Genomic DNA, 24,722 nt, shown 5'->3' on the forward strand with positions numbered 1-24,722 from the left:
GGGAAGAGGGGGCAGCCCTATCTCCAGACGTTGCGCAGCTCTCTTAATGAGAGAGAGGCTGCAGCGAAAGAGAGAGCTTCTGATCTCTCAGAGCTCGTATCCCCTTCGCTATAGGGACTACAAGCCCTCTCGCTCTCCAAAGGAAAGGGGGGCTTGAAAATGAGGGATGGGGTCCGACTGTTCCATTGGAATGCCAGACCCCTCCTCAAAGTCCCTATCTTCCCCCGAGTCTGCACCGTCGGACGACGCCTCTGAAGCAGAGGCTAGTATCGACAGCACGTCCTCAAGGGGGATGTCCTCCCTGAAAAACGCCCAACGCTGCTTCCTCTCCTTTAAAGAAAGGATGGCGCAGGAGGCGCAATTCGGGGGACTGCAGACGCCTTCCTTGGCATGCTGGGATCCCAAACACACGTAACACAGGTCGTGGTGGTCACCGGCCGCCATGGAAGTGCATCTGCACTGAGCTCTGAAAAGAGCTTTTGGGGGTGGAAAATCTCCCGGTGTGCTCATTTAGACGACGTTGATGACTGGAATATACTTAAGGTAATGATGGACTGTCGTTCCTCTTTGCTTATTTGAGCTGTTCTTAATATGGACTTGGTATTTTACTAAATAGGGCTATCTTCTGTATACCCCCCTTACAAATTAACTTTTAAGAAGGCACACCTGTTAATTGAAATGCATTACAGGTGACTACCTCATGAAGCTGGTTGAGAGAATGCCAAGAGTGTGCAAAGCTGTCATCAAGGCAAAGGGTGGCTATTTGAAGAATCTCAAATATAAAATATATTTTGATTTGTTTTGATTTTTGGACCCCAGGAAAATTAGCTGCTGCTTTGGCAGGAACTAACGGGGGATCCCTAATAAATACAAATACAAACACTTTTTTGGTTACTACATGATTCCATTTCTGTTATTTCATAGTTTTGATGTCTTCACTATTATTCTACAATGTAGAGCATAGTAAAAATGAAGAAAAACCCTTGAATGAGCAGGTGTTCTAAAACTTTTGACCGGTAGTGTATGTAAATTAGATATTTCTGTATTTAATTTAAATATATTTATGCACAACAGTGTTCTATCCAAGCTGGGAGAGACACAACAAAATGTGGAATAAGTCGAGGGGTATGGATCCATTCTGAAGGCACAGTAGCTATAGATAGTACACTGAATAATGAAACAATCCCTAGTAAGCTAATGTTTCGAGGGCGTGCTGACAGTATTATTTGGCATTAATAGACTGGTTTTACGCACAACAGCGTTCTATCCAAGCTGGGAGAGAGCACGAGGAGGGTTCATGTCATGCAGGTTCAGGTAGCAGCTACAGGACAGTTGTATATTATTTTAAAAATCAATTGGTAGCTGATTAGTATACATGGACAATTTATTTTAAAATCTGCAATGTTTGAATGTCCAGCTTTAATTACTGAACAAGTAATTACATTATTGCCACCAGCCAGCAGTCTAAAGAAATTGCAGCATTATGACACGGTGTATAGATTTCGTGAAACATTAAGCCCCGTGTAGTTCAGTTGGTAGAGCATGGCGTTTGCAACGCCAGGGTTGTGGGTTCGATTCCCACGGGGGCCAGTATATACAAAAAAAATGCACTCAGTAACTGTAAGTCGCTCTGGATAAGAGCGTCTGCTAAATTACTAAAATGTAAACATGAGAAAATGACGACCAAATAGAGGCCTACCAATAAACCTTTATCCATTAGCTAAAGCAAAGCTTTACATGCTCTTGCACCACAGGAACCCTATCATCGATTAATTAGGCACGCAGCCGCATAGACATGTCGCTATTTCAGCACAATGTACAGCGATCGGTTTGTGAGTGGATATCTGGCTGAAACATTCAATGCTATTTTATATATAGAGAGGCCCAAAGTCCAACCTTGCGGGGTCCAGAGAAACTGCGTTAACTTTAGAAAATGAGTTACTAAAAGCAGAAGGCTTCCTACGACTGGAGTATTATTTGTATGTTGGCCGAATCCCAACGTTTCAGTTGAACGGAAGTGATGGCGGAGCCTGGCTCTTTTCTCTTGTGACTTTACGCTCCGTGCAGAGTAGAACACCAGACAACATGATTGAACAAAGGAGGAATGTTAAAATGATATCGGACGGTGACTTTTGAAAATGAGCTAAGCAGACTACTGCTGTATTATTATTTGTATGTTGGCGGAAGTCCTATTTTTCAGTTGAACTGAAGTGAAGGTGGAGTCACATGTTCTCTATTCTCCATTTTGTCTTTAGGCAGAGAGTCACATGTTGAAATATAACGTCTCGGTCCTCTACCTCCCTGATCTAAAAGGTCCGTAGACTAGAGATAAACATCTAGTTAACTTCGCCTGAACTCTGCAATCGACCATAAACACACGTTTCTACAATGAATCAGGTGAGTTTAGATTAATTTAATCATTTTTATAACGGGTCTTTGTGGCCTACTTCCTGCTTTTACACTGCGCGCATTTAATGGTCCTTGACTTTTGGAAAATCATTTGTGTAGTTTAGCTGGTTACTCGTAGCCAGGCCCGGCGGCAGGATGAACTCGGCAAGGGGGCATCAGAAATGACTAAGGGGGCACAACTATTTTCGCTTGCTGATAACACAGGATAAATAATAATCGATAGTACAATTACACACAATGTATTTGCAGCCACGCACGGCTGTCTTGCAGCAAGAATACAGGCTACTGCACCGCTTTACAAACATGGTCAATTCATAAATAGCAAGTTATGACAACGCTACACAGCTACACGCACAACACCCAACAATCCAATGCAAAACAGTTGCTAATTACCGTAATAACACTTCCTCATGCCAATACAATGCATTTCCAATCGCGGAAAGCAAACAATAATGCACAATGCACTACCAACGACTTATCCGTACAATGCAGCTTGGATGCAGCTACCAGCTGTCTTCCCACAAGAGTGCCGTCCTACGCTGCGTTTGATAACAGATAAATTAGTATTCCATAGCTACCAGTTGTTTATTTAACATTTTTTTTAGTCATTTAGTAGATGCTGTTATCCAGAACGACAATGCTGCCGTTGTGCCCCGTCAAATCCACTTTGTAATATCCATCATACTATCAGCTACCTACCTAACTGTTAACATGAGCTAAATTCCATCCAGATGCGCCTGAATGTTTTTTATTCGTAGTAGTACGTAACTTTGAAAGTAAACCTAAACCGTCACATTTTTCAACCAGTAAAATGCGTATGACGTTTTGATGTCTTCACTATTATTCTACAATGTAAAACATTTTCAAAATAAAGGAAAACCCTTGAATGAGTAGGTGAGTCCAAACTTGATAAAGAAATGTGTGAGTAAGATATGACTAAAATGTCCCACCCTCAGTTAAACTAATAATAGTACTAAAATGTAATACTCCTCCAATTTAGCCATGTGCAGAGTCAATGTCACGTTTGCCTCGTCAAGCTGAAAGCTATTGTAAACAATGCATTCGGAAAGTATTCAGACCCCTTGACTTTTTCCAGATTTTGTTATGTTACAGCCTTATTTTAAAATGGATTGAATTATTTTTTGCCCTCATCAATCTACACAGAATACCCCATAATGACAAAGCGAAAACATAAGTATTCAGAACCTTTTCTATGAGACTCAAAATTGAGCTCAGGTGCATCCTGTTTCCATTGATCATCCTTTAGATGTTTCAACAACTTGATTGGAGTCCACCTGTGGTAACTTCAATTGATTGGACATGATTTGGAAAGGCACACACCTGTCTATATAAGGTCCCACAGTTGACAGTGCATGTCAGAGCAAGAACCAAGCCATGAGGTCGAAGGAGTTGTCCGTAGAGCTCCGAGACAGGATTGTGTCGAGGTACAGATCTGGGGAAGGTACCAAAAAAATTCTGCAGCATTGAAGGTTCCCATGAACACAGTGGCCTCCATCATTCTTAAATATAAAAAGTTTGGAACCACCAAGACTCTTCCTAGAGCTGGCAGCCCTGCCAAACTGAGCAATCAGGGGAGAAGGGCCTTGGTCAGGGAGGTGACCAAGAACCCGATGGTCACTCTGGCAGAGCTCCAGAGTTCCTCTGTGGAGATCAGAGAACCTTCCAGAAGGACAACCATCTCTGCAGCACTCCACCAATCAGGCCTTTATGGTAGAGTGGCCAGACGGAAGCCACTCCTCAGTAAAGGGCACGACAGCCCGCTTGGAGTTGGCCAAAAGGCACCTAAATGACTCTCAGACCATGAGAAACAAGATTCTCTGGTCTAATGAAACCAAAATTAAACTATTCTGGCTGAATGCCAAGCGTCACGTCTGGAGGAAACCTGGCACCATCCCTACGGTGAAGCATGGTGGTGGCAGCATCATGCTGTGGGGATCCTTTTCAGCGTCAGGGAATGGGAGACTAGTCAGGATTGAGGGGAAAGATGAACACCGCAAAGTACAGAGATCCTTGATGAAACCTGCTCCAGAGCGCTCAGGACCTCCGACTGTGGCGAAGGTTTTACCTTCCAACAGGACAACGACCCTAAGCACACAGCCAAGACAACGCAGGAGTGGAATATGGTATGGGTAAAGCATATTATAATTAGTCTCTGACATCCCTGACCTAGGGAAACAGCACGTGGTCTGGGTAAAGTGGGGGGTTAAGGCCAATCCAGAGATCACTGGGGTTTTTTGTTGGTGTGGGCATGCGTTTGGGCGGACTCTGATCTTTTGGAGCAATATGCACCTGTTGGTAACATGATACCCTCACCGTTCCATGTGTGCCTAGACCCCCGAATAGCAATATTCACAATGGGGATAGCAGTGACTCTCCATTTTGGATAAAAGCAAAAATAATCCTGTTAAACAGTGGTAACACCACTGTTAGCTCATTTAAAAGAAATGGCATATTTGAATAATAGCTACATGTAATACAAGTTTAGGTTTTATAAAATGTATATTGTTTTGTGCCAGTTGGCTATAGGCTACTCCACTAGCAGCTTGACTATAGCAGCAGTTGGCTGTAGGCTATCACTACACAGGCTGTAGGCTACTCCACTAGCAGCTTGCCAGTTGGCTGTAGGCTACTCCACTAGCAGCTTGCCAGTTGGCTGTAGGCCACTAGAGAGGCGAGGCTGAGGCTACTCCATTTGCAGCTTGCCAGTTGGCTGTAGGCTACTCCACTAGCAGCTTGCCAGTTGGCTGTAGGCTACACCACTAGCAGCTTGCCAGTTGACTGTAGGCTACTCCACTAGCAGCTTGCCAGTTGGCTGTAGGCTACTCTACTAGCAGCTTGCCAGTTGGCTGTAGGCTACTCTACTAGCAGCTTGCTAAAAACTGTAAGCAAGCTAGCCTTTTAGCTTCCCACAGATTTAGATGTGGCTTAGTGTTATAGGTTACGGTCTTGCTGAAAGGTGAATTCCTCTCACGGTGTCTGGTGTAAAGCAGACTGAAGCAGTCTTTCCTCTAGGAAACCGTTCATCCTGTAAAACTCCCAGTCTTTGACGATGTCAAGATTACATGATGCAGCCATCACCATGTTGGAAATAAGGAGGCAGTTACTCAGTGATGTTATGTTGGATTTGACCCAAACTTAAGGCTTTGCATTTAGGCCCAAAGTGTGTTCATTTGCGTGAAAATTTAAGAGTATTACTAAGATGGATGTTCTGGAATATTATATCTCCTTTCTCTCTGTCATTTAGGTCATTATTGTGGATTATTGTGAATAGTCACATTTACAGGGTTGCAGGTGGTCATTATTGGGGATTATTTTGAATAGTCACATGTACAGGGTTGCAGGTGGTCATTATTGGGGATTATTATGAATAGTCACATGTACAGGGTTACAGGTGGTCATTATTGGCGATTTATTGTGAATAGTCACTTGTACAGGGTTGCAGGTGGTCATTATTGGGGATTATTATGAATAGTCACAAGTACAGGGTTGTAGGTGGTCATTATTGTAAATAGTCACATATACAGGGTTGCAGGTAGTCATTATTGTGAATAGTCACATGTACAGGGTTGCAGGTGGTCATTATTGGGGATTATTATGAATAGTCACAAGTACAGGGTTGTAGGTGGTCATTATTGTAAATAGTCACATATACAGGGTTGCAGGTAGTCATTATTGTGAATAGTCACATGTACAGGGTTGCAGGTGGTCATTATTGGGGATTATTGTGAATAGTCACATGTACAGGGTTGCAGGTGGTCATTATTGGGGATTATTGTGAATAGTCACATGTACAGGGTTGCAGGTGGTCATTATTGGGGATTATTGTGAACATCTTTGATGTGTCTGGGTGGCTTAATACACCATACACAATATCATTATTAACAGAGGATGGGTTGTCATTCAAAAAAATTATGTTAACTGCTATTATTTTACAGTCCATATCACTTATTATGTGATTTCTTAACACCAACTTTACTTATGAACTAATTTAAGGTTACCTAAACAAAGGGGGTGAATACTTATGCAATGACTATATTTTAGTTATTTGTTTGTACAAATTTGTAGAATTTTGTTTTCACTTTCACATTATGGAGTATTTTGTGTAGATCAATTGCAAAAAAATATAATCAAATCTATTTAAATCCCACTTTTTAAAGCAACAAAATGTGAAAGAAGTCATAGTGGCTGTAGACTTTCCATAGGAACTGTATAGCCTAATAATATTTAGGAAGTTAATTTCCTTGGGAAGATAACTGCCCGTGCTTCTCCATCCATTCATATATAGACTACTCTATTTAATTGAGACCAAACGCTCACCTAATCTGGCACGCCCAACTAGGAGAGGAGAGGTATGGCTGCTGAACTAGGAGAGGAGAGGTATGGCTGCTGAACTAGGAGAGGAGAGTTATGGCTACTGAACTAGGAGAGGAGAGGTATGGCTGCTGAACTAGGAGAGGAGAGGTATGGCTGCTGAACTAGGAGAGGAGAGGTATGGCTGCTGAACTAGGACAGGAGAGGAATGGCTACTGAACTAGGACAGGAGAGGAATGGCTACTGAACTAGGAGAGGAGAGGTATGGCTGCTGAACTAGGAGAGGAGAGGTATGGCTGCTGAACTAGGAGAGGAGAGGTATGGCTGCTGAACTAGGACAGGAGAGGAATGGCTACTGAACTAGGAGAGGAGAGGTATGGCTGCTGAACTAGGACAGGAGAGGAATGGCTACTGAACTAGGAGAGGAGAGGTATGGCTGCTTAACGAGGAAAGGAGAGGTATGGCTGCTGAACTAGGAGAGTAGAGGAGAGGCTGCAGAACGAGTAGAGGAGAGGTATGGCTGCTTAACTAGGAAAGGAGGGGTATGGCTACTGAACTTGAAACGGCAAGAAAGATGAGCGGTCCGTTGCACTTTCTCTTGACCTACGTTTTGCATGTAGGATATAGCCTGTCTTTTAGGAGCGGGAATATTTTCAGGCAGAGACAAATAAATGGATAATTAATATATATTGAAAAGGAGAAGACTCAACGCTCGATCCCCATGTTGCGCCTTTTGCTTTATATTGATAATCACATTTTGGGATTTCACCTCGACTCACGTTGGTTGAGCGTCCCCAACTTCTTTCTATTAACAGACACTGTAGTAAACTATAGCCTAATTATATTTAAGTGAATTTCCTTGGAAAGATAACTGCCACGTGATTTATTCGCCCATTCATAGGTAGCCTGGTAGGCTAGTGTGTGAATAATTTGACAGAGGTGCTTTTAGTACAATAGCTAGGCTAACGCATACACAGCAGAAAGACACCGTTTCCAAATAATCTGCGGGACAAGTATATTTATCACAATGTTTTCTGTCTGACCGCCCTCAACATGAAAAATATGGACCGCGCTACAATGATCTCTGTCGGAGCCCGCAGCCCTCTACCTCCAAACGTCTTTGTTGTACCATTTGAAAGTGAAAAAATATATATACAGTACCAGTCAAAAGTTTGGACACACCTACTCATTCAAGGGTTTTTATTTATTTTAAATATTTTTTACATTGTAGAATAATAGTGAAGACATCTAAACTATGAAATAACATATATTTTATATTTGAGGTTCTTCAAATAGCCACCCTTTGCCTTGATGACAGCTTTGCACACTCTTGGCATTCTCTCAACCATCTTCATGAGGTAGTCACCTGGAGTATATTTTGATTAGTTTAACACTTTGTTGGTTACAACATGATTCCATATGTGTTATTTCATAGTTTTGATGTCTTCATTATTATTCTACAATGTAGAAAATAGTAAAAATAAAAACCTTGAATGAGTAGTATGACACTCTTGTGGGAAGACAGCTTGGTAGCTACGTCCAAACTTTTGACTGGTACTGGATGTTATTACATTTTAGTACATTTGTCAGCCAAAACATGACACCCACCCTTTTTTTCATGTGTTCTATCGCAAACTGTCATAAACATAAAGCTTTCCAACGTAGCATCAACTATCCAAACAAAGCCACATTGACAATTTGAAATTAGCACATCAATTACAAAAAATTACAATTTAATAAATGTAAATCCCACTTTGTAACGTAACAAAATGTGAAAAAGGTTCAAGGGAGTGCAGACATTCTAAAGGCAATGTATTATATTTGGTTAACATTTCAAAATAGTCTGATGCATATCCTGAAGATCAGATCAAATAGCCTGTAGATCAGATCAAGGAACGCTGTCTATACTTCCATCCATTTTGTTATTGGCTGATTCCATCGCCAGCAATGCCCAAAAATATTATTGGAATTCTCACATAGAAACGTAATTGGGGTCTAATATAAAAATAAGCTAAATCAATTTGCCCTTTTTCCCGATAGGGAATGTCCTATTGGTCTGAAGTGTAAGATATTGGTTTCTCCCGTGGGAGCCCCGGGTTCATATCGTGCGTGTTACATACAGTTACAATATTTGAGCGCTGCAAATCTGCGTAGCAAGCAAACAGACAATGTGTATTATTTTTAACATGCTGTGAAAGTGGTACTCACTTTTAGGAATGGGTAATCGTTTACAAGTTGCAAGCTATATCATAAACCCATCGTTGAAAACCACATTTTTCATCTTCTGTGGTTTGGTAACTTCCTGTTGTTCAACGGACCGGAATGAAGAAGCAGAGTTTGGGAAAAAAATTATTTGGTGTCATTAAGTCTTAAACAGCAAGGGGGCATTGTTTCCACTCCGTTGTGGCCGTCCCCATTTAAATGCAAGACCTCATCAAACCATTGTTGTGTTGTTTTACCCTTAGTGTACTAACTTGAACTCCACTACCCTCTTTTTTTTTTGGATTTACAGGAAACACCTATCCCACCCCCCTCCTCCCTCTCCCTCCAACCCTCCTCCCCCCTCCCCCTCTTTGGGTCCCCAGGTCGTGCCTCTCCTGGTAACTTACTGCTGGGTCTGAAGAGGGTGTCTGTGCTGCTGGTCGACTGCAGGAAAACACCGGGACAGAGTGGGTTTATGCTCTTAGATACATTTATTAAAATGTAGACTCATTAGAAGCACTCCTACCCCATTGGTTACATTGATGATTTTAACGCATCCAAAATGCTCAAATCCGATCACAAGAGTTGGAAAGCTGGGCCTTGAACTAACTTCGATATGAAGAAGGAACCCTAACTGTCTGTCTTTGTTTCACAGGGGACAGTCCTAACCGTCGCTCTCTCAGTAGAAGGGGCTTATCATCTGGGGAGGCTAACCGACATAATGATGCTGATGAGACAGAGAAGAGTCTCTCCAGATCAGAACACCTCAAGAAACACCAGCAGAGACTTACAGGGAAGAAACCTCACTGCTGCTTTGACTGTGGAAAGAGTTTTACCTCTTCAACTAATCTTAATACACACAAGAGAATACACACAGGAGAGAAACCTTATAGCTGTGATCAGTGTGGGAAGAGATTCACTCGGTCAGGACACCTGGCTGAACACAAGAGAATACACACAGGAGAGAATCATTTTGGTTGTGATCAGTGTGGGAAGAGATTCACTCATTCAGGAAGCCTGGAGTTACACAAGAGAATACACACAGGAGAGAAACCTTATAGCTGTGATCAATGTGGGAAGAGATTCACTAAGTCAGGAAACCTGGCTGTACACAAGAGAATACACACAGGAGAGAAGCCTTATCACTGCTCAGACTGTGGAAAGAGCTTAACCACTTCAAACGGACTTCTAGTACACCAGAGAACACACACAGGAGAGAAGCCTTTTGGTTGTGATCAGTGTGGGAAGAGATTCACTCGATCAGGACACCTGGCTGTACACAAGAGAATACACACAGGAGAGAAGCCTTATCACTGCTCAGACTGTGGAATGAGCTTAACCACTTCACGTGGACTTGTACTACACAGGAGAATACACACAGGAGAGAAGCCTTACCACTGCTCAGACTGTGGGCTGAGTTGTACTACTTCAGGGGATTTAAAAGGACACCAGCGAACACACACTGGAGAGAAACCTTATAGCTGTGATCAGTGTGGGAAGAGATTCACTCAGTCAGGACACCTGGCTTTACACAAGAGAATACACACAGGAGAGAAACCTTATAGCTGTGATCAATGTGGGAAGAGATTCACTAAGTCAGGAAACCTGGCTGTACACAAGAGAATACACACAGGAGAGAAGCCTTATAGCTGTGATCAGTGTGGGAAGAGATTCACTCAGTCAGGACACTTGGCTTTACACGAGAGAATACACACAGGAGAGAAATCTTATAGCTGTGATCAATGTGGGAAGAGATTCACTCATTCAGGAAACCTGGCTGTACACAAGAGAATACACACAGGAGAGAAGCCTTTTGGTTGTGATCAGTGTGGGAAGAGATTCACTCATTCAGGAAGCCTGGAGTTACACAAGAGAATACACACAGGAGAGAAACCTTACCATTGCTCAGACTGTGGAATGAGCTTAACCACTTCAAACAGACTTCTAGTACACGAGAGAACACACACAGGAGAGATGCCTTTTGGTTGTGATCAGTGTGGGATGAGATTCACTCATTCAGGAAACCTGGCTAGACACAAGAGAATACACACAGGAGAGAAGCCTTACCACTGCTCAGACTGTGGGCTGAGTTGTACTACTTCAGGGGATTTAAAAGATCACCAGCGAACACACACTGGAGAGAAACCTTATAGCTGTGATCAGTGTGGGAAGAGATTCACTAAGTCAGGAAACCTGGCTGTACACAAGAGAATACACACAGGAGAGAAGCCTTATAGCTGTGATCAGTGTGGGAAGAGATTCACTCGGTCAGGACACCTGGCTGAACACAAGAGAATACACACAGGAGAGAAGCCTTACCACTGACTGTGGGCTGAGATTCACTCAGTCAGGAAGCCTGGCTTTACACAAGAGAAAACACCACACTGTTGGGTAACCTTTCCACTTTTGGTAGCTCAATCCAGTTAATGGTAGACTAGTGTACACACACCGGAGAGAAGCCCTACAGGGTGAGTTTTGCCACCTCAAGCGTTCTTAATGTGGCCTTCCTTAGTGTAATTTGATGTACTGTCAACAAGGGGTCCACCCTCTGATAACTATAACTATCCATTATTTCCAGATTTCTATTAATTGCAATGTGAGTGAAATAGTCTATTTGAATGGTGTGGGCGTACATACCCCAACAACAGAATGGTGTGGGTGTTTCCCAACAACAGGATTGGTCAGCTCAGAGAAAGCAGGGCGGTAGCTCCTCCCCCTCTCTTTGCAAGTCTATCGTTAGGGTTAAGGCAAGGGTCCGTTTAACATGTTGACTAGTTGGGATGTGGTCAGAAAAGTCCCTTAAGTCGCTGCCGTCCCACAGTCTGTTGACAGATGCTATGATACCAGGAGTTTACAGAAATGTTGGCAAGTCGATTTATTTGGTTTGCTTAGCGAGCAAGCTAGAGGGATCTGAAGACTGATAACTATGTCTGAGGACAATTCACCATCCTCATGATCAACCCTGTCTACCAGCCAACCAACTCACCATGATCAACCCTGTCTACCAGCCAACTCACCATCACCATGATCAACCCTGTCTACCAGCCAACTCACCATCACCATGATCAACCCTGTCTACCAGCCAACTCACCATGATCAACCCCGTCTACCATCCAACTCACCTTATTTTGAAATGACATGATATTGTTTGGCAGAATGAACACGGTATAGTGAATATTTTCCCAAACTGCGTTACCCACTCCAGTCAGCAGATGACGATGTGAGTCTTTCAAGAGCTGTTTCCTCCAGTGGACAGGACGCTTTTTCAACAACAACACGGACTCATCAGCCGCCTCATTGGCTTGCTAGCAAACAAACCACAAAGTTTGCTGCTTCAGTGTTTTTAGATATTTTTCTCAGATGTTACTATGGTATACTGAAGTATAATTACAAGCATTCCATAAGTGTCAAAGGCTTTTATTGACAATTACATGAAGTTTATGCAATGAGTTAATATTTGCAGTGTTGACCCTTCTATTTCAAGACCTCTGCAATGGCATGCTGTCAATTAACTTCTGGGCCACATCCTGACTGATGGCAGCCAATTGTTGCCTAATCAATGCTTGGAGTTTGTCAGAATTGTTGGGTTTTTGTTTGTCCACCCGCCTCTTGAGGATTGACCACAAGTTCTCAATGGGATTAAGGTCTGGGGAGTTTCCTGGCCCATGGACCCAACATTTCGATGTTTTGTTCCCCGAGCCACTTAGTTATCACTTTTGCCTTATGGCAAGGTGCTCCATCATGCTGGAAAAGGCATTGTTTGTCACCAAACTGTTATTGGATGGTTGGGAGAAGTTGCTCTCTGAGGATGTGTTGGTACCATTCTTTATTCATGGCTGTGTTCTTAGGCAAAATTGTGAGTGAGCCCACTCCCTTGGCTGAGAAGCAACCCCACACATGAATGGTCTCAGGATGCTTTACTGTTGGCATGACACAGGACTGATGGTAGCGCTCACCTTGTCTTCCTTGCAGGTAACCATGGTTAACAGAGGAAGAACAATGATTTCAAGCACCACCCTCCTTTTTAAAGCTTACAGTCTGTTATTCTAACTCAATCAGCATGACAGGGTGATCTCCAGCCTTGTCCTCGTCAACACTCTCACCTGTGTTAATGGCAAAATGCAATTAATTGCAATTCATCTGATCACTCTTCATAACAGTCTGGAGTATATGCAAATTGCCATCATAAAAACTGAGGCAGCAGACTTTGTGAAAATTAATATTTGTCATTCTCAACTTTTGACCACGACTGTATATTAACAGCAGGGTTTTAAATACAGTCTGTGTGCTTACTAGTTATTACATGTCATATACATTTGAAGTCGGAAGTTTACATACACTTAGGTTGGAGTCATTAAAACTCGTTTTTCAACCTTTCCACAAATGTCTTGTTAACAAACTATAGTTTTGGCAAGTCGGTTAGGACATCTACTTTGTGCATGACAACAATTCTTTACAAACAGATGATTTCATTTATATTTCACTATATCACAATTCCAGTGGGTCAGAAGTTACATACACTTAGTTGACTGTGCCTTTAAACAGCTTGGAAAATTCCAGAAAATGATGTCAAGGCTTTAGATGCTTCTGATAGGCTAATTGACATCATTTGATTCAATTGGAGGTGTACCTGTGGATGTATTTCCAGGCCTACCTTCAAACTCAGTGCCTCTTTGCTTGACATCATGGGATATTTAAAGGAAATCAGCCAAGACCTCAGAAAACAAATTGTAGACCTCCACAAGTCTGGTTCATCCATAGGATAAATTTCCAAACACCTGAAGGTACCACGTTCCTCTGTACAAACAATAGTATGCAAGTATAAACACCATGGGACCACGCAGCCGTCATACCGCTCAGGAAGGAGACGCGTTCTGTCTCCTAGAGATGAACGTACTTTGGTGCAAAAAGTGCAAATCAATCCCAGAAAAACAGCAAAGGACCTTGTGAAGATGCTGGAAGAAACAGGTACAAAAGTATCTATATCCACAGTAAAACGAGTCCTATATCGACATAACCTGAAAGATAGCTCAGCAATGAAGAAGCCACTGCTCCAAAACCGCCATAAAAAAGCCAGACTACGGTTTTGCAACTGCACATGGGGTCAAAGATCATACTTTTTGGAGAAATGTCCTCTGCTCTGATGAAACAAAAATAGAACTGTTTGGCCATAATGACCATTGTTATGTTTGGAGAGAAAAAAAAGCTCGCAAGCCGAAGAACACCATCCCAACCGTTAAGCACGGGGGTGACAGCATCATGCTGTGTGGGTGATTTGCTGCAGGAGGGACTGGTGCACTTCACAAAATAGATGGCATCATGAGGAAGGAAAATTATGTGGATATATTGAAGCAACATCTCAAAATATCAGTCAGGAAGTTAAAGCTTGGTCGCAAATAGGTCTTCCAAATGGACAATGACCCCAAGCATACTTCCAAAGTTGTGGCAAAATGGCTTAAGGACAACAAAGTCAAGGTATTGGAGTGGCCATCACAAAGCCCTGACCTCAATCCTATAGAACATTTGTGGGCAGAACTGAAAAAGAATGTTCGAGCAAGGAGGCCTACAAACCTGACTCAGTTACACCAGCTCTGTCAGGAGGAATGGGCCAAAATTCACCCAATTTATTGTGGGAAGCTTGTGGAAGTCTACCCGTAACGTTTGACCCAAGTTAAACAATTTAAAGGCAATGCTACCAAATACTAATTGAGTGTATGTAAACTTCTTCATTTTAACATTGTATGCACTCACTAACTGTAAGTCGCTCTGAATAAGAGTGTCTGCTATATGACTAAAAAGAGAAAATGTAAAAATGTAATGTAAATGTTAAGATAGCATTAGCGTAGTGCTAGGCTAGTTTTAAACACAATAAACATACAAACCAAAACTTTGGCGCTATTTTGACCATGTTGTGTATATTAACAGCAGGGTTATAAACACACAGTCTGTGTTCTTACTAGTCATATATATATGTTGTTATTCAGCTAGCTTGTTAAGATAGCCTAGCACTGCGCTAATGCTAATTAACTAGCTAGCCAACTAACGTCCACAACCATGAGCTCAATAAGCTACTCGCCCCGTACAAAAGAAGAGGTCTGCTGGTTGGAGAAAGAAGCTCTGGAGCTGAACATTGTCGTGAAAGAGGAAGAGGAGGATATCACAGTGAAAGGGAAGCAGGGGGAGATGACTGTCACAGTGAAAGAGGAGAAGGAGGGTGACAAGGTGGATGAGGAGGATGGATATCTGTCACGATCGTTGACACATGATGAAGCGGACCAAGGCGCAGCGTTGAAGGTGAACACATTATTTATTTAGCATGATCACACGATCAAAACGATAACGTGACGTCTACGGTATAACACAAACCAAATCAGAACAAGATCCCACAAAGAATAGCTGAAAACAGCCTACCTAAGTATGGCTCCCAATCAGAGACAACGAGCAACAGCTGCCTCTGATTGGGAACCACCCTGACCAACATAGATCTATATGATCTAGAACAAAACCCAAAACATAGAAAACACAACATAGAAGCTACCCCGAGAAACTAAACATAGAAAATCCACACCCTGGCTCAACATTTCAGAGTCCCCAGAGCCAGGGCGTGACAATATCTGATTAACAGCAGTGAGTTTTGTCTTGGGGAGAGGCAGAAAGCTCTGATTAGAGAAAAGGCCTGCAGTGTCACTGGCCTTTTTAACTATCTCAAAGCCTAGGACCAAGAGGCATGGAGAGGCAGCCTTTAGTTACTATGCCTCCCAGCCTCTGGAATAGCCAGAGAACCTGAGGGGGAACGAAACTAGCATTTTTAAAACGAGATCTTAAAACACAGCTTTTTAGTGGTGCTTTTCCTCAGGGTGCTTTTTAGTCGTGCATTTTTTATTGTAATTCTTTAGTTTTTTATCCTCTTATATTTGTGTAGTAAATATTTAGTTTTATTTTAATTGTTTTTATTAGTATTTTTTCCTGTGATGCACATTGAGTTCCATTCCATGTCTGAAATGTGCTGTATAAATAAAGCTTGATTTGATTCTCTATGGTGTTATTAGATCCCTAATATTTTAGTTAGGCCTGTAAGGTAAGATAGACTGATATGATTGAAATCTCTATGGTGTTATTGAATTTAAACAACAAGGCACTCAACCCCGTGGATTATTGTGAACAACTAAGAGCTGTTCTCTTACATGACGTGAAGAGGAGTGAATAACACAACTAAGAGCTGTTCGTATTGGAGATTTTTAGTTAACTACTTAGACAACGTAACAAACCAATTATATGATTTATAAAATGTTGTAAAGTATTTATCTCTTCCACTTTTTCACATTTTGTTGTTACAACCCTGAATTTAAAATGGATTAAATTGAGATTAATTTAGTCACTGGCATACACACAATACCCCAAAATGTCAAAGTGGAATCATGTTTTTCGAAACAAATTAATTAAAAATGAAAAGCTGAAATGTCTTGAGTTAATAAGAATTCAACCTATTTGTTATGACAAGCCTAAGAAAGTTCAGGAGTAAAAATCTTCTCAACAAGTCACATAATAAGTTGCATGGACTCACTCTGTGTGCAATAATAGTGTTTAACATGATTTTTAAATGACTACCTCATCTCCGTACCCCAGACATACTGTACAATTATCTGTACGGTCCCTCAGTCGAGCAGTGAATTTCAAACACAGATTCAACCACAAAGACCAGGGAAGTTTTCCAATGCCTCGGAAAGAAGGGCACCTATGGGTAGACGACATTGAATATTCCTTCATTCCATTACACTTTGGATGGTGTATCAATATACCCAGCCTCTACAAAGATAGAGACATCCTTCCTAACTCAGTTGCCGGAGAGGAAGGAAACCGCTCAGGGATTTCACCATGAGGCTAATGCTGACTTTTAAACAGTTACAGAGTTTAATGGCTGTGATAGGAGAAAACTGAGAATGGATCAACAACATTGTAGTTACTCCACAATACTAACCTAAATGATAGAGTGAAAAGAAGGAAGCCTGTACATAATAAAAATATTCCAAAACATGCATCCTGTTTGCAACAAGGAACTAAAGTAATAATGCAAAAAAATGTGGCAAAGCAATTAACTTTTTGCAATAAAATGCAAATTAATTACTTAAAAATCATACAATGTGATTTTCTGGATTTTTGTTTTAAATTCCGTCTCTCACAGTTGAAGTGTACCTATGATAAAAATTACAGACCTCTACATGCTTTGTAAGTAGGAAAACCTGCAAAATCGGCAGTGTATCAAATACTTGTTCTCCCCACTGTATATAATAATGTATGCACTCACTAACTGTAAGTCGCTCTGGATAAGAGTGTCTGCTAAATTACTAAAATGTAAATGTCCTCCCTCATCATCAATGGCACTTATGGCCACTGTTGTCTAGCAGTGATCAACAACCAATTTGACGGAGCTTGAAGAATTTGTAAAATAATAATAGTAAATGTTGCACAATACAGGTTTAGAAAGCTCTTAGAGACTTACCCAGAAAGACTCAGCTGTAACCGCTGCTAAAAGGTGCTTCTATAAAGTATTGACTCAGGTGTGAATACTTACACTACCGGACAAAGGTTTTAGAACACCTACTCATTCAAGGGTTTTTCTTTATTTGGACTATTTTCTACATTGAAGACTAATAGTGAAGACATCAAAACTATGAAATAACACATATGGAATCATGTAGTAACCAAAAAAGTGTTAAACAATTCAAAACATGTTTTATATTTGAGATTCTTCAAATAGCCACCCTTTGCCTTGATGACAGCTTTGCACACTCTTGCCATTCTCTCTACCAGCTTCACCTGGAATACTTTTCTAACAGTCTTGAAGGAGTTCCCACATTTAAATTCATTAAAAATCCTACAATGTGATTTTCTGGATTATTTTGTCTCATTTTGTCTGTCATAGTTGACGTGTACCTATGATGAAAATTACAGGCCTCTCTCATCTTTTTAAGTGGGAGAACTTTCACAATTGGTGGCTGACTAAATACTTTTTTTCCCCACTGTATCTGCAAGGTTAGCTCCAGGTAAATATTGCAATCCTTTAGCCATTCCTGAATCCGGTGTTCTTTTTCCGTATCACTTCATAAACACTCTGCCATGGGATCGGTACGTCAAAAATCTCTTCCCAACTATTTTGCAATCTATATGGGATGGCTGTCAATCCTTTGGTCCTTAAATGAAACTGGTATACTTTTCTTTATTTTTATCACAGTTTTCTTTAACCAATTATGTTCTTGAATGAAAGGCCGACAGACAAGTTCCTTACTTTCTCCCCCTTCCACTTTCCTCTTCCATTTTTTGCGTTAAGGCTGCAATTATTTTGTTGTAATTTTGGGTAGAGCAGACATTTCCATATGTTTTTTGTTAGCTGCATGTGCGACAACTCCACCAGTCCTACCGATGATATCATTTACGAAGATTATACCTTTTTAAAACATTTTGTCAAAAAAAATAGGTTTAGTATACATACATGGGTCATTATAACAGGTAACAGTGGAACTATTCATGTGAAAAAAGAACAAACAGAGGATTCCTTTTATTAATAATGTACAGTTGAAGTCGGAAGTTTACATACACCTTAGCCAAATATATTTAAACTCAGTTTTTCACAATTCCTGACATTTAATCCTAGTAAAAATTCCCTGTTTTAGGTCAGTTAGGATCACCACTTTATTTTAATAATGTGAAATGTCAGAATAATAGTAGAGAGAATGATTTATTTCAGCTTTTATTTATTTCATCACATTCCTAGTGGGTCAGAAGTTTACATACACTCAATTTAGTATTTGGTAGCATTGCCTTTAAATTGTTTTAACTTGGGTCAAACGTTTCGGGTAGCCTTCCACAAGCTTCCTACAATAAGTTGGGTGAATTTTGGCCTATTCCTCTTGACAGAGTTGGTGTAACTGAGTCAGGTTTGTAGGCCTCCTTGCTCGCACACACTTTTTCAGTTCTGCCCACACATTTTCTATAGGATTGAGGTCAGGGCTTTGTGATGGCCACTCCAATACCTTGACTTTGTTGTCCTTAAGCCATTTTGCCACAACTTTGGAAGTATGCTTGGGGTCATTGTCCATTTAGAAGACCGATTTGGGACCAAGCTTTAACTTTCTGACTGATGTCTTGAGATGTTGCTTCAATATATCCAAACAATTTTCCGTCCTCATGATGCCATCTATTTTGTGAAGTGCACCAGTCCCTTCTGCAGCAAAGCACCCCCACAGCATGATGCTGGCACCCCCGTGCTTCACGGTTGGGATGGTGTTCTTTGTCTTGAGATGTTGCTTCAATACATCCAAACAATTTTCCTTCCTCATGATGCCATCTATTTTGTGAAGTGCACCAGTCCCTCCTGCAGCAAAGCACCCCCACAGCATGATGCTGCCACCCCCGTGCTTCATGGTTGGGATGGTGTTCTTCGGCTTGCAAGCCTTCCCATTTTTCCTCCAAACATAACGATGGTCATTATGGCAAAACAGTTCTATTTTTGTTTCATCAGACCAGAGGACATTTCTCCAAAAAGTAAGATCTTTGTCCCCATGTGCAGTTGCAAACCGTAGTCTTGCTTTTTTATGGCTGTTTTGGAGCAGTGGCTTCTTCCTTGCTGAGCGGCCTTTCAGGTTATGTCGATATAGGACTAGTTTTACTGTGGATATAATAGATAGATAGATACTTTTGTACCTGTTTCCTCCAGCATCTTCACAAGGTCCTTTGCTGTTGTTCTGGGATTGATTTGCACTTTTCGCACCAAAGTACGTTCATCTCTAGGAGACAGAATGCGTCTCCTTCCTGAGCGGTATGACGGCTGCCTGGTCCCATGGTGTTTATACTTGCATACTATTGTTTGTACAGATGAATGTGGTACCTTCAGGCGTTTGGAAATTGCTCCCAAGGATGAACCAGACATGTGGAGGTCTACAAAAAAAAATTCTGAGGTCTTTGCTGATTTCTTTTGATTTTCCCATGATGTTAAGCAAAGAGGCACTGAGTTTGAAGGTAGGCCTTGAAATACATCCACAGGAACACCTCCAATTGACTCATTTACATTTACATTTTAATCACTTAGCAGACGCTTTTATCCAGAGCGACTTACAGTTAGTGAGTGCATAAATTTTTCATACTGGCCCCCCGTGGGAAATGAACCCACAACCCTGGCATTGCAAGCGCCATGCTCTACCAACTGAGCTACAGGGGACTATGCTAATGACTCAAATTATGTCAATTAGCCCATCAGAAGCTTCTAAAGCCATGACATCAATTTCTGGAATTTTCCAAGCCGTTTAAAAGCACAGTCAACTTAGTGTATGTAAACGTCTGACCCACTGGAATTGTGATACAGTGAATTATAAGTGAAATAATCTGTCTGTAAACAATTGTTGGAAAAATTACTTGTGTCATGCATGTCAAAGTAGATGTCCTAACCGACTTGCCAAAATTATAGTTTGTTAACAAGAAATTTGTGGAGTGGTTGAAAAACGAGTTTGAATGACTCCAACCTAAGTATATGTAAACTTCCGACTTCAACTGTGTCATACCAGGGTTTATTCATAACAGGGTTTACTATCAGATCCTCAAAAAATTCTACAGCTGCACCATCGAAAGCATCCTGACTGGTTGCATCACGGCCTGGTATGGCAACTGCTTGGCCTCCGACCGCAAGGCACGACAGAGGGTAGTGCGTACGGCCCAGTACATCACTGGGGCCAAGCTTCCTGCCATCCAGGACCTCTATACCAGGCGGTGTCAGAGGAAGGCCCTCAAATTTGTCAAAGACTCCAGCCACCCAAGTCATAGGCTGTTCTCTCTGCTACCGCACGGCAAGCGGTACCGGAGTGCCAAGTCTAGGTCCAAAAGACTTCTCAACAGCTTCTACCCCCAAGCCATAAGACTCCTGAACAGCTAATCATGGCTACCCGGACTATTTGCACTGCCCCCCCCCACCCCATCTTTTTACGCTGCCGCTACTCTGTTAATTATTTATGCATAGTCACTTTAACTCTACCACATGTACATATTACTTCAACTAACTCAACTAGCCGGTGCCCCCGCACATTGACTCTGCACCGGTACCCCCCTGTATATATAGCCTCCTTACTGTTATTTTATTTTACTTCTGCTCTTTTTTTCTCAACACTTTTTTGTTGTTTTATTTTACATTTTTATAAAAAATAAATGCACTGTTGGTTAAGGGCTGTAAGTAAGCATTTCACTGTAATGTCTGCACCTGTTGTATTTGGCGCATGTGGCCAATAAAATTTGATTTGATTATGACAGGATTTATTTATAATATACATATGGCCTATTCATAACAGGGTTGATTCATAATGTACAAATCCCTATTCAGGTTCTACATCTGCGTAGAGGAAATTATTATCTGTAAGAAGTAAGAGAACTGGTTATTTACCAATTATTTGTTTACATTGTTTGCCAGAATATAGTTTTTGTTCAACTGTGTTACCCACTCCAGTCAGCAGATGGCGATGTGAGTCTTTCAGGTGATGATTCTTGCGTGACGTATATTCTAGTGGACGGGACGGGATGCCTTTTCAACAACAACAATTCAGCCGCCTTGGTAGCTTACTAGCCAACATAAAACCAAAACATTGAAGCTCTTTAGACCATTTTTGTGTATATTAACATCAGTGTTTTAAACACACTGTCTGTGTATTTACCAGTTACTCCATTTGATTTCATATTTACGTTATTAGCTATCTGGCTAAGTAACACTAGGCTAATGCTAACTAGCTAGATAACATCCCCAACCATGAGCTCACTAAGCTACTCTCCTCCTGCTAAAGAAGAGGTCTGCTGGACGGAGAAAGAAGCTCTCATGAAAGAGGAGGAGGAAGAGGAGGCTGTTACAGTTAAACAAGAAGTAGAGGATGAAGCTGTTACCGTGAAAGAAGAGGAAGAAGTTACAGTGAAAGAAGAGGAAGAAGGTTTCAGAGTGAAAGAGGAGGATGCAGTTTTTGGAGTGAAGGAGGAGGGGGAGATTACTGTCACATTGGAGGAAGAAGAGGAGACTGGAGAGCTGATTAACACCAGTAAGTAGTATTTTAAAAACAGTGGCACAAACTCTGTAGTTGTTGAACTATTGAACTAATGTGTCGTCTTAAAGCGTGGTCAAGCCACCCACCCTTCTGTTTCCGCCTGAATTTTCTTACGGAATAGATACCACTTAACTGTACCGCGTGTTTTCTGGGAGGGAAACTGAGTCGGATGCTCTCTAATGCTCCGACAGAAACGATAGCTACAAATCATTCTAAAAATTACTTTGATATCACGGGTAGAGTGAGGCTGCAGAGGTTGCAGTAGCCTAACGTTGGTGCTCTGTAGCTCAGCTGGTAGAGCACGGCGCTTGTAACGCCAAGGTAGTTGGTTCGATCCCCGGGACCACCCATACACAAAAAAAAATGTATGCACGCATGACTGTAAGTCGCTTTGGATAAAAGCGTCTGCTAAATGGCATATTATTATTATTATTATGACTCTCCTGAGTGGTGCAGTGGTCTAAGGCACTGCATCGCAGTGCTAACTGTGCCACTAGAGATCCTGGTTCGAATCCAGGCTCTGTCGCAGCCGGCCGCGACCGGGAGACTCATGGGCAGCGCACAATTGGCCCAGCGTCGTCCAGGGTAGGGGAGGGAATGGCTCATGTAGCTCAGTTGATAGAGCATGGCGTTTGCAACGCCAGGGGTGTGGGTTCGTTTCCCATGGGGGGCCAGTAAAAAAAATATATATATATGTATTCACTAACTGTAAGTCGCTCTGGATAAGAGCGTCTGCTAAATGACAAAAAATGTAAAAAATGTTTAGGAAATGTTAAATTGTCAAAGCAAGATGTGTTTACGGTCATGATACACACACAGGACGATCTACATTTACATTTACATTTTAGTCATTTAGCAGACGCTCTTATCCAGAGCGACTTACAGGAGCAATTAGGGTTAAGTGCCTTGCTCAAGGGCACATTTACGTCATTTAGCAGACGCTCTTATCCAGAGCGACTCACCAATTGGTGCGTTCACCCTATAGCCAGTGGGATAACCACTTTACAATTTTTTTTTGGGGGGGGGGTAGAAGGATTACTTTATCCTATCCCAGGTATTCCTTAAAGAGGTGGGGTTTCAAATGCCTCTGGAAGGTGGTGAGTGACTCCGCTGTCCTGGCGTCGTGAGGGAGCTTGTTCCACCATTGGGGTGCCAGAGCAGCGAACAGTTTTGACTGGGCTGAGCGGGAACTATGCTTCCGCAGAGGAAGGGGAGCCAGCAGGCCAGAGGTGGATGAACGCAATGCCCTCGTTTGGGTGTAGGGACTGATCAGAGCCCGAAGGTACAGAGGTGCCGTTCCCCTCACTGCTCCATAGGCAAGCACCATGGTCTTGTAGCGGATGCGAGCTTCAACAGGAAGCCAGTGGAGAGTGCGGAGGAGGGGGGTGACGTGAGAGAACTTGGGAAGGTTGAACACCAGACGGGCTGCGGCATTCTGGATGAGTTGTAGGGGTTTAATGGCACAGGCAGGGAGGCCAGCCAACAGCGAGTTGCAGTAGTCCAGACGGGAGATGACAAGTGCCTGGATTAGGACCTGTGCCGCTTCCTGTGTAAGGCAGGGTCGTACTCTCCGAATGTTGTAGAGCATGAACCTGCAGGAGCGGGTCACCGCCTTGATGTTGGCGGAGAACGACAGGGTGTTGTCCAGGGTCACGCCTAGGCTCTTCGCACTCTGGGAGGAGGACACAGCGGAGTTGTCAACCGTGATGGCGAGATCATGGAACGGGCAGTCCTTCCCCGGGAGGAAGAGCAGCTCCGTCTTGCCAGGGGTTCAGCTTGAGGTGGTGATCCGTCATCCATACTGATATGTCTGCCAGACATGCAGAGATGCGATTCGCCACCTGGTTATCAGAAGGGGGAAAGGAGAAGATTAGTTGTGTATCGTCAGCGTAGCAATGATAGGAGAGGCCATGTGAGGATATGACAGAGCCAAGTGACTTGGTGTATAGGGAGAATAGGAGAGGGCCTAGAACTGAGCCCTGGGGGACACCAGTGGTGAGAGCACGTGGTGCGGAGACAGCTTCTCGCCACGCCACTTGGTAGGAGCGACCGGTCAGGTAGGACGCAATCCAGGAGTGAGCCGCGCCGGAGATGCCCAGCTCGGAGAGGGTGGAGAGGAGGATCTGATGGTTCACAGTATCAAAGGCAGCAGACAGGTCTAGAAGGACAAGAGCAGAGGAGAGAGAGTTAGCTTTAGCAGTGCGGAGAGCCTCTGTGACACATAGAAGAGCAGTCTCAGTTGAATGACCAGTCCTGAAACCTGACTGGTTTGGATCAAGAAGGTCATTCTGAGAGAGATAGCAAGAAAGTTGGCTAAAGACGGCACGCTCAATAGTTTTGGAAAGAAAAGAAAGAAGGGATACTGGTCTGTAGTTGTTGACATCAGTGGGATCGAGTGTTGGTTTCTTGAGAAGGGGAGCAACTCTCGCTCTCTTGAAGACGGAAGGGACATGGCCAGCGGTCAAGGATGAGTTGATCAGCGAGGTGAGGTAGGGGAGAAGGTCACCGGAGATGGTCTGGAGAAGAGAGGAGGGGATGGGGTCAAGCGGGCAGGTTGTTGGGCGGCCTGCAGTCACAAGACGCAGGATTTTATCTGGAGAGAGAGGGGAGAAAGAAGTCAAGGCATAGGGTAGGGCAGTGTGAGTAGGACCAGCAGTGTCATTAGACTTAACAAACGAGGATCGAATGTCGTCAACCTTCTTTTCAAAG

The sequence above is a fragment of the Coregonus clupeaformis genome, unplaced genomic scaffold (genome assembly GCF_020615455.1).
Source record: "Coregonus clupeaformis isolate EN_2021a unplaced genomic scaffold, ASM2061545v1 scaf0818, whole genome shotgun sequence".
Taxonomy (NCBI): Eukaryota; Metazoa; Chordata; class Actinopteri; order Salmoniformes; family Salmonidae; genus Coregonus; species Coregonus clupeaformis.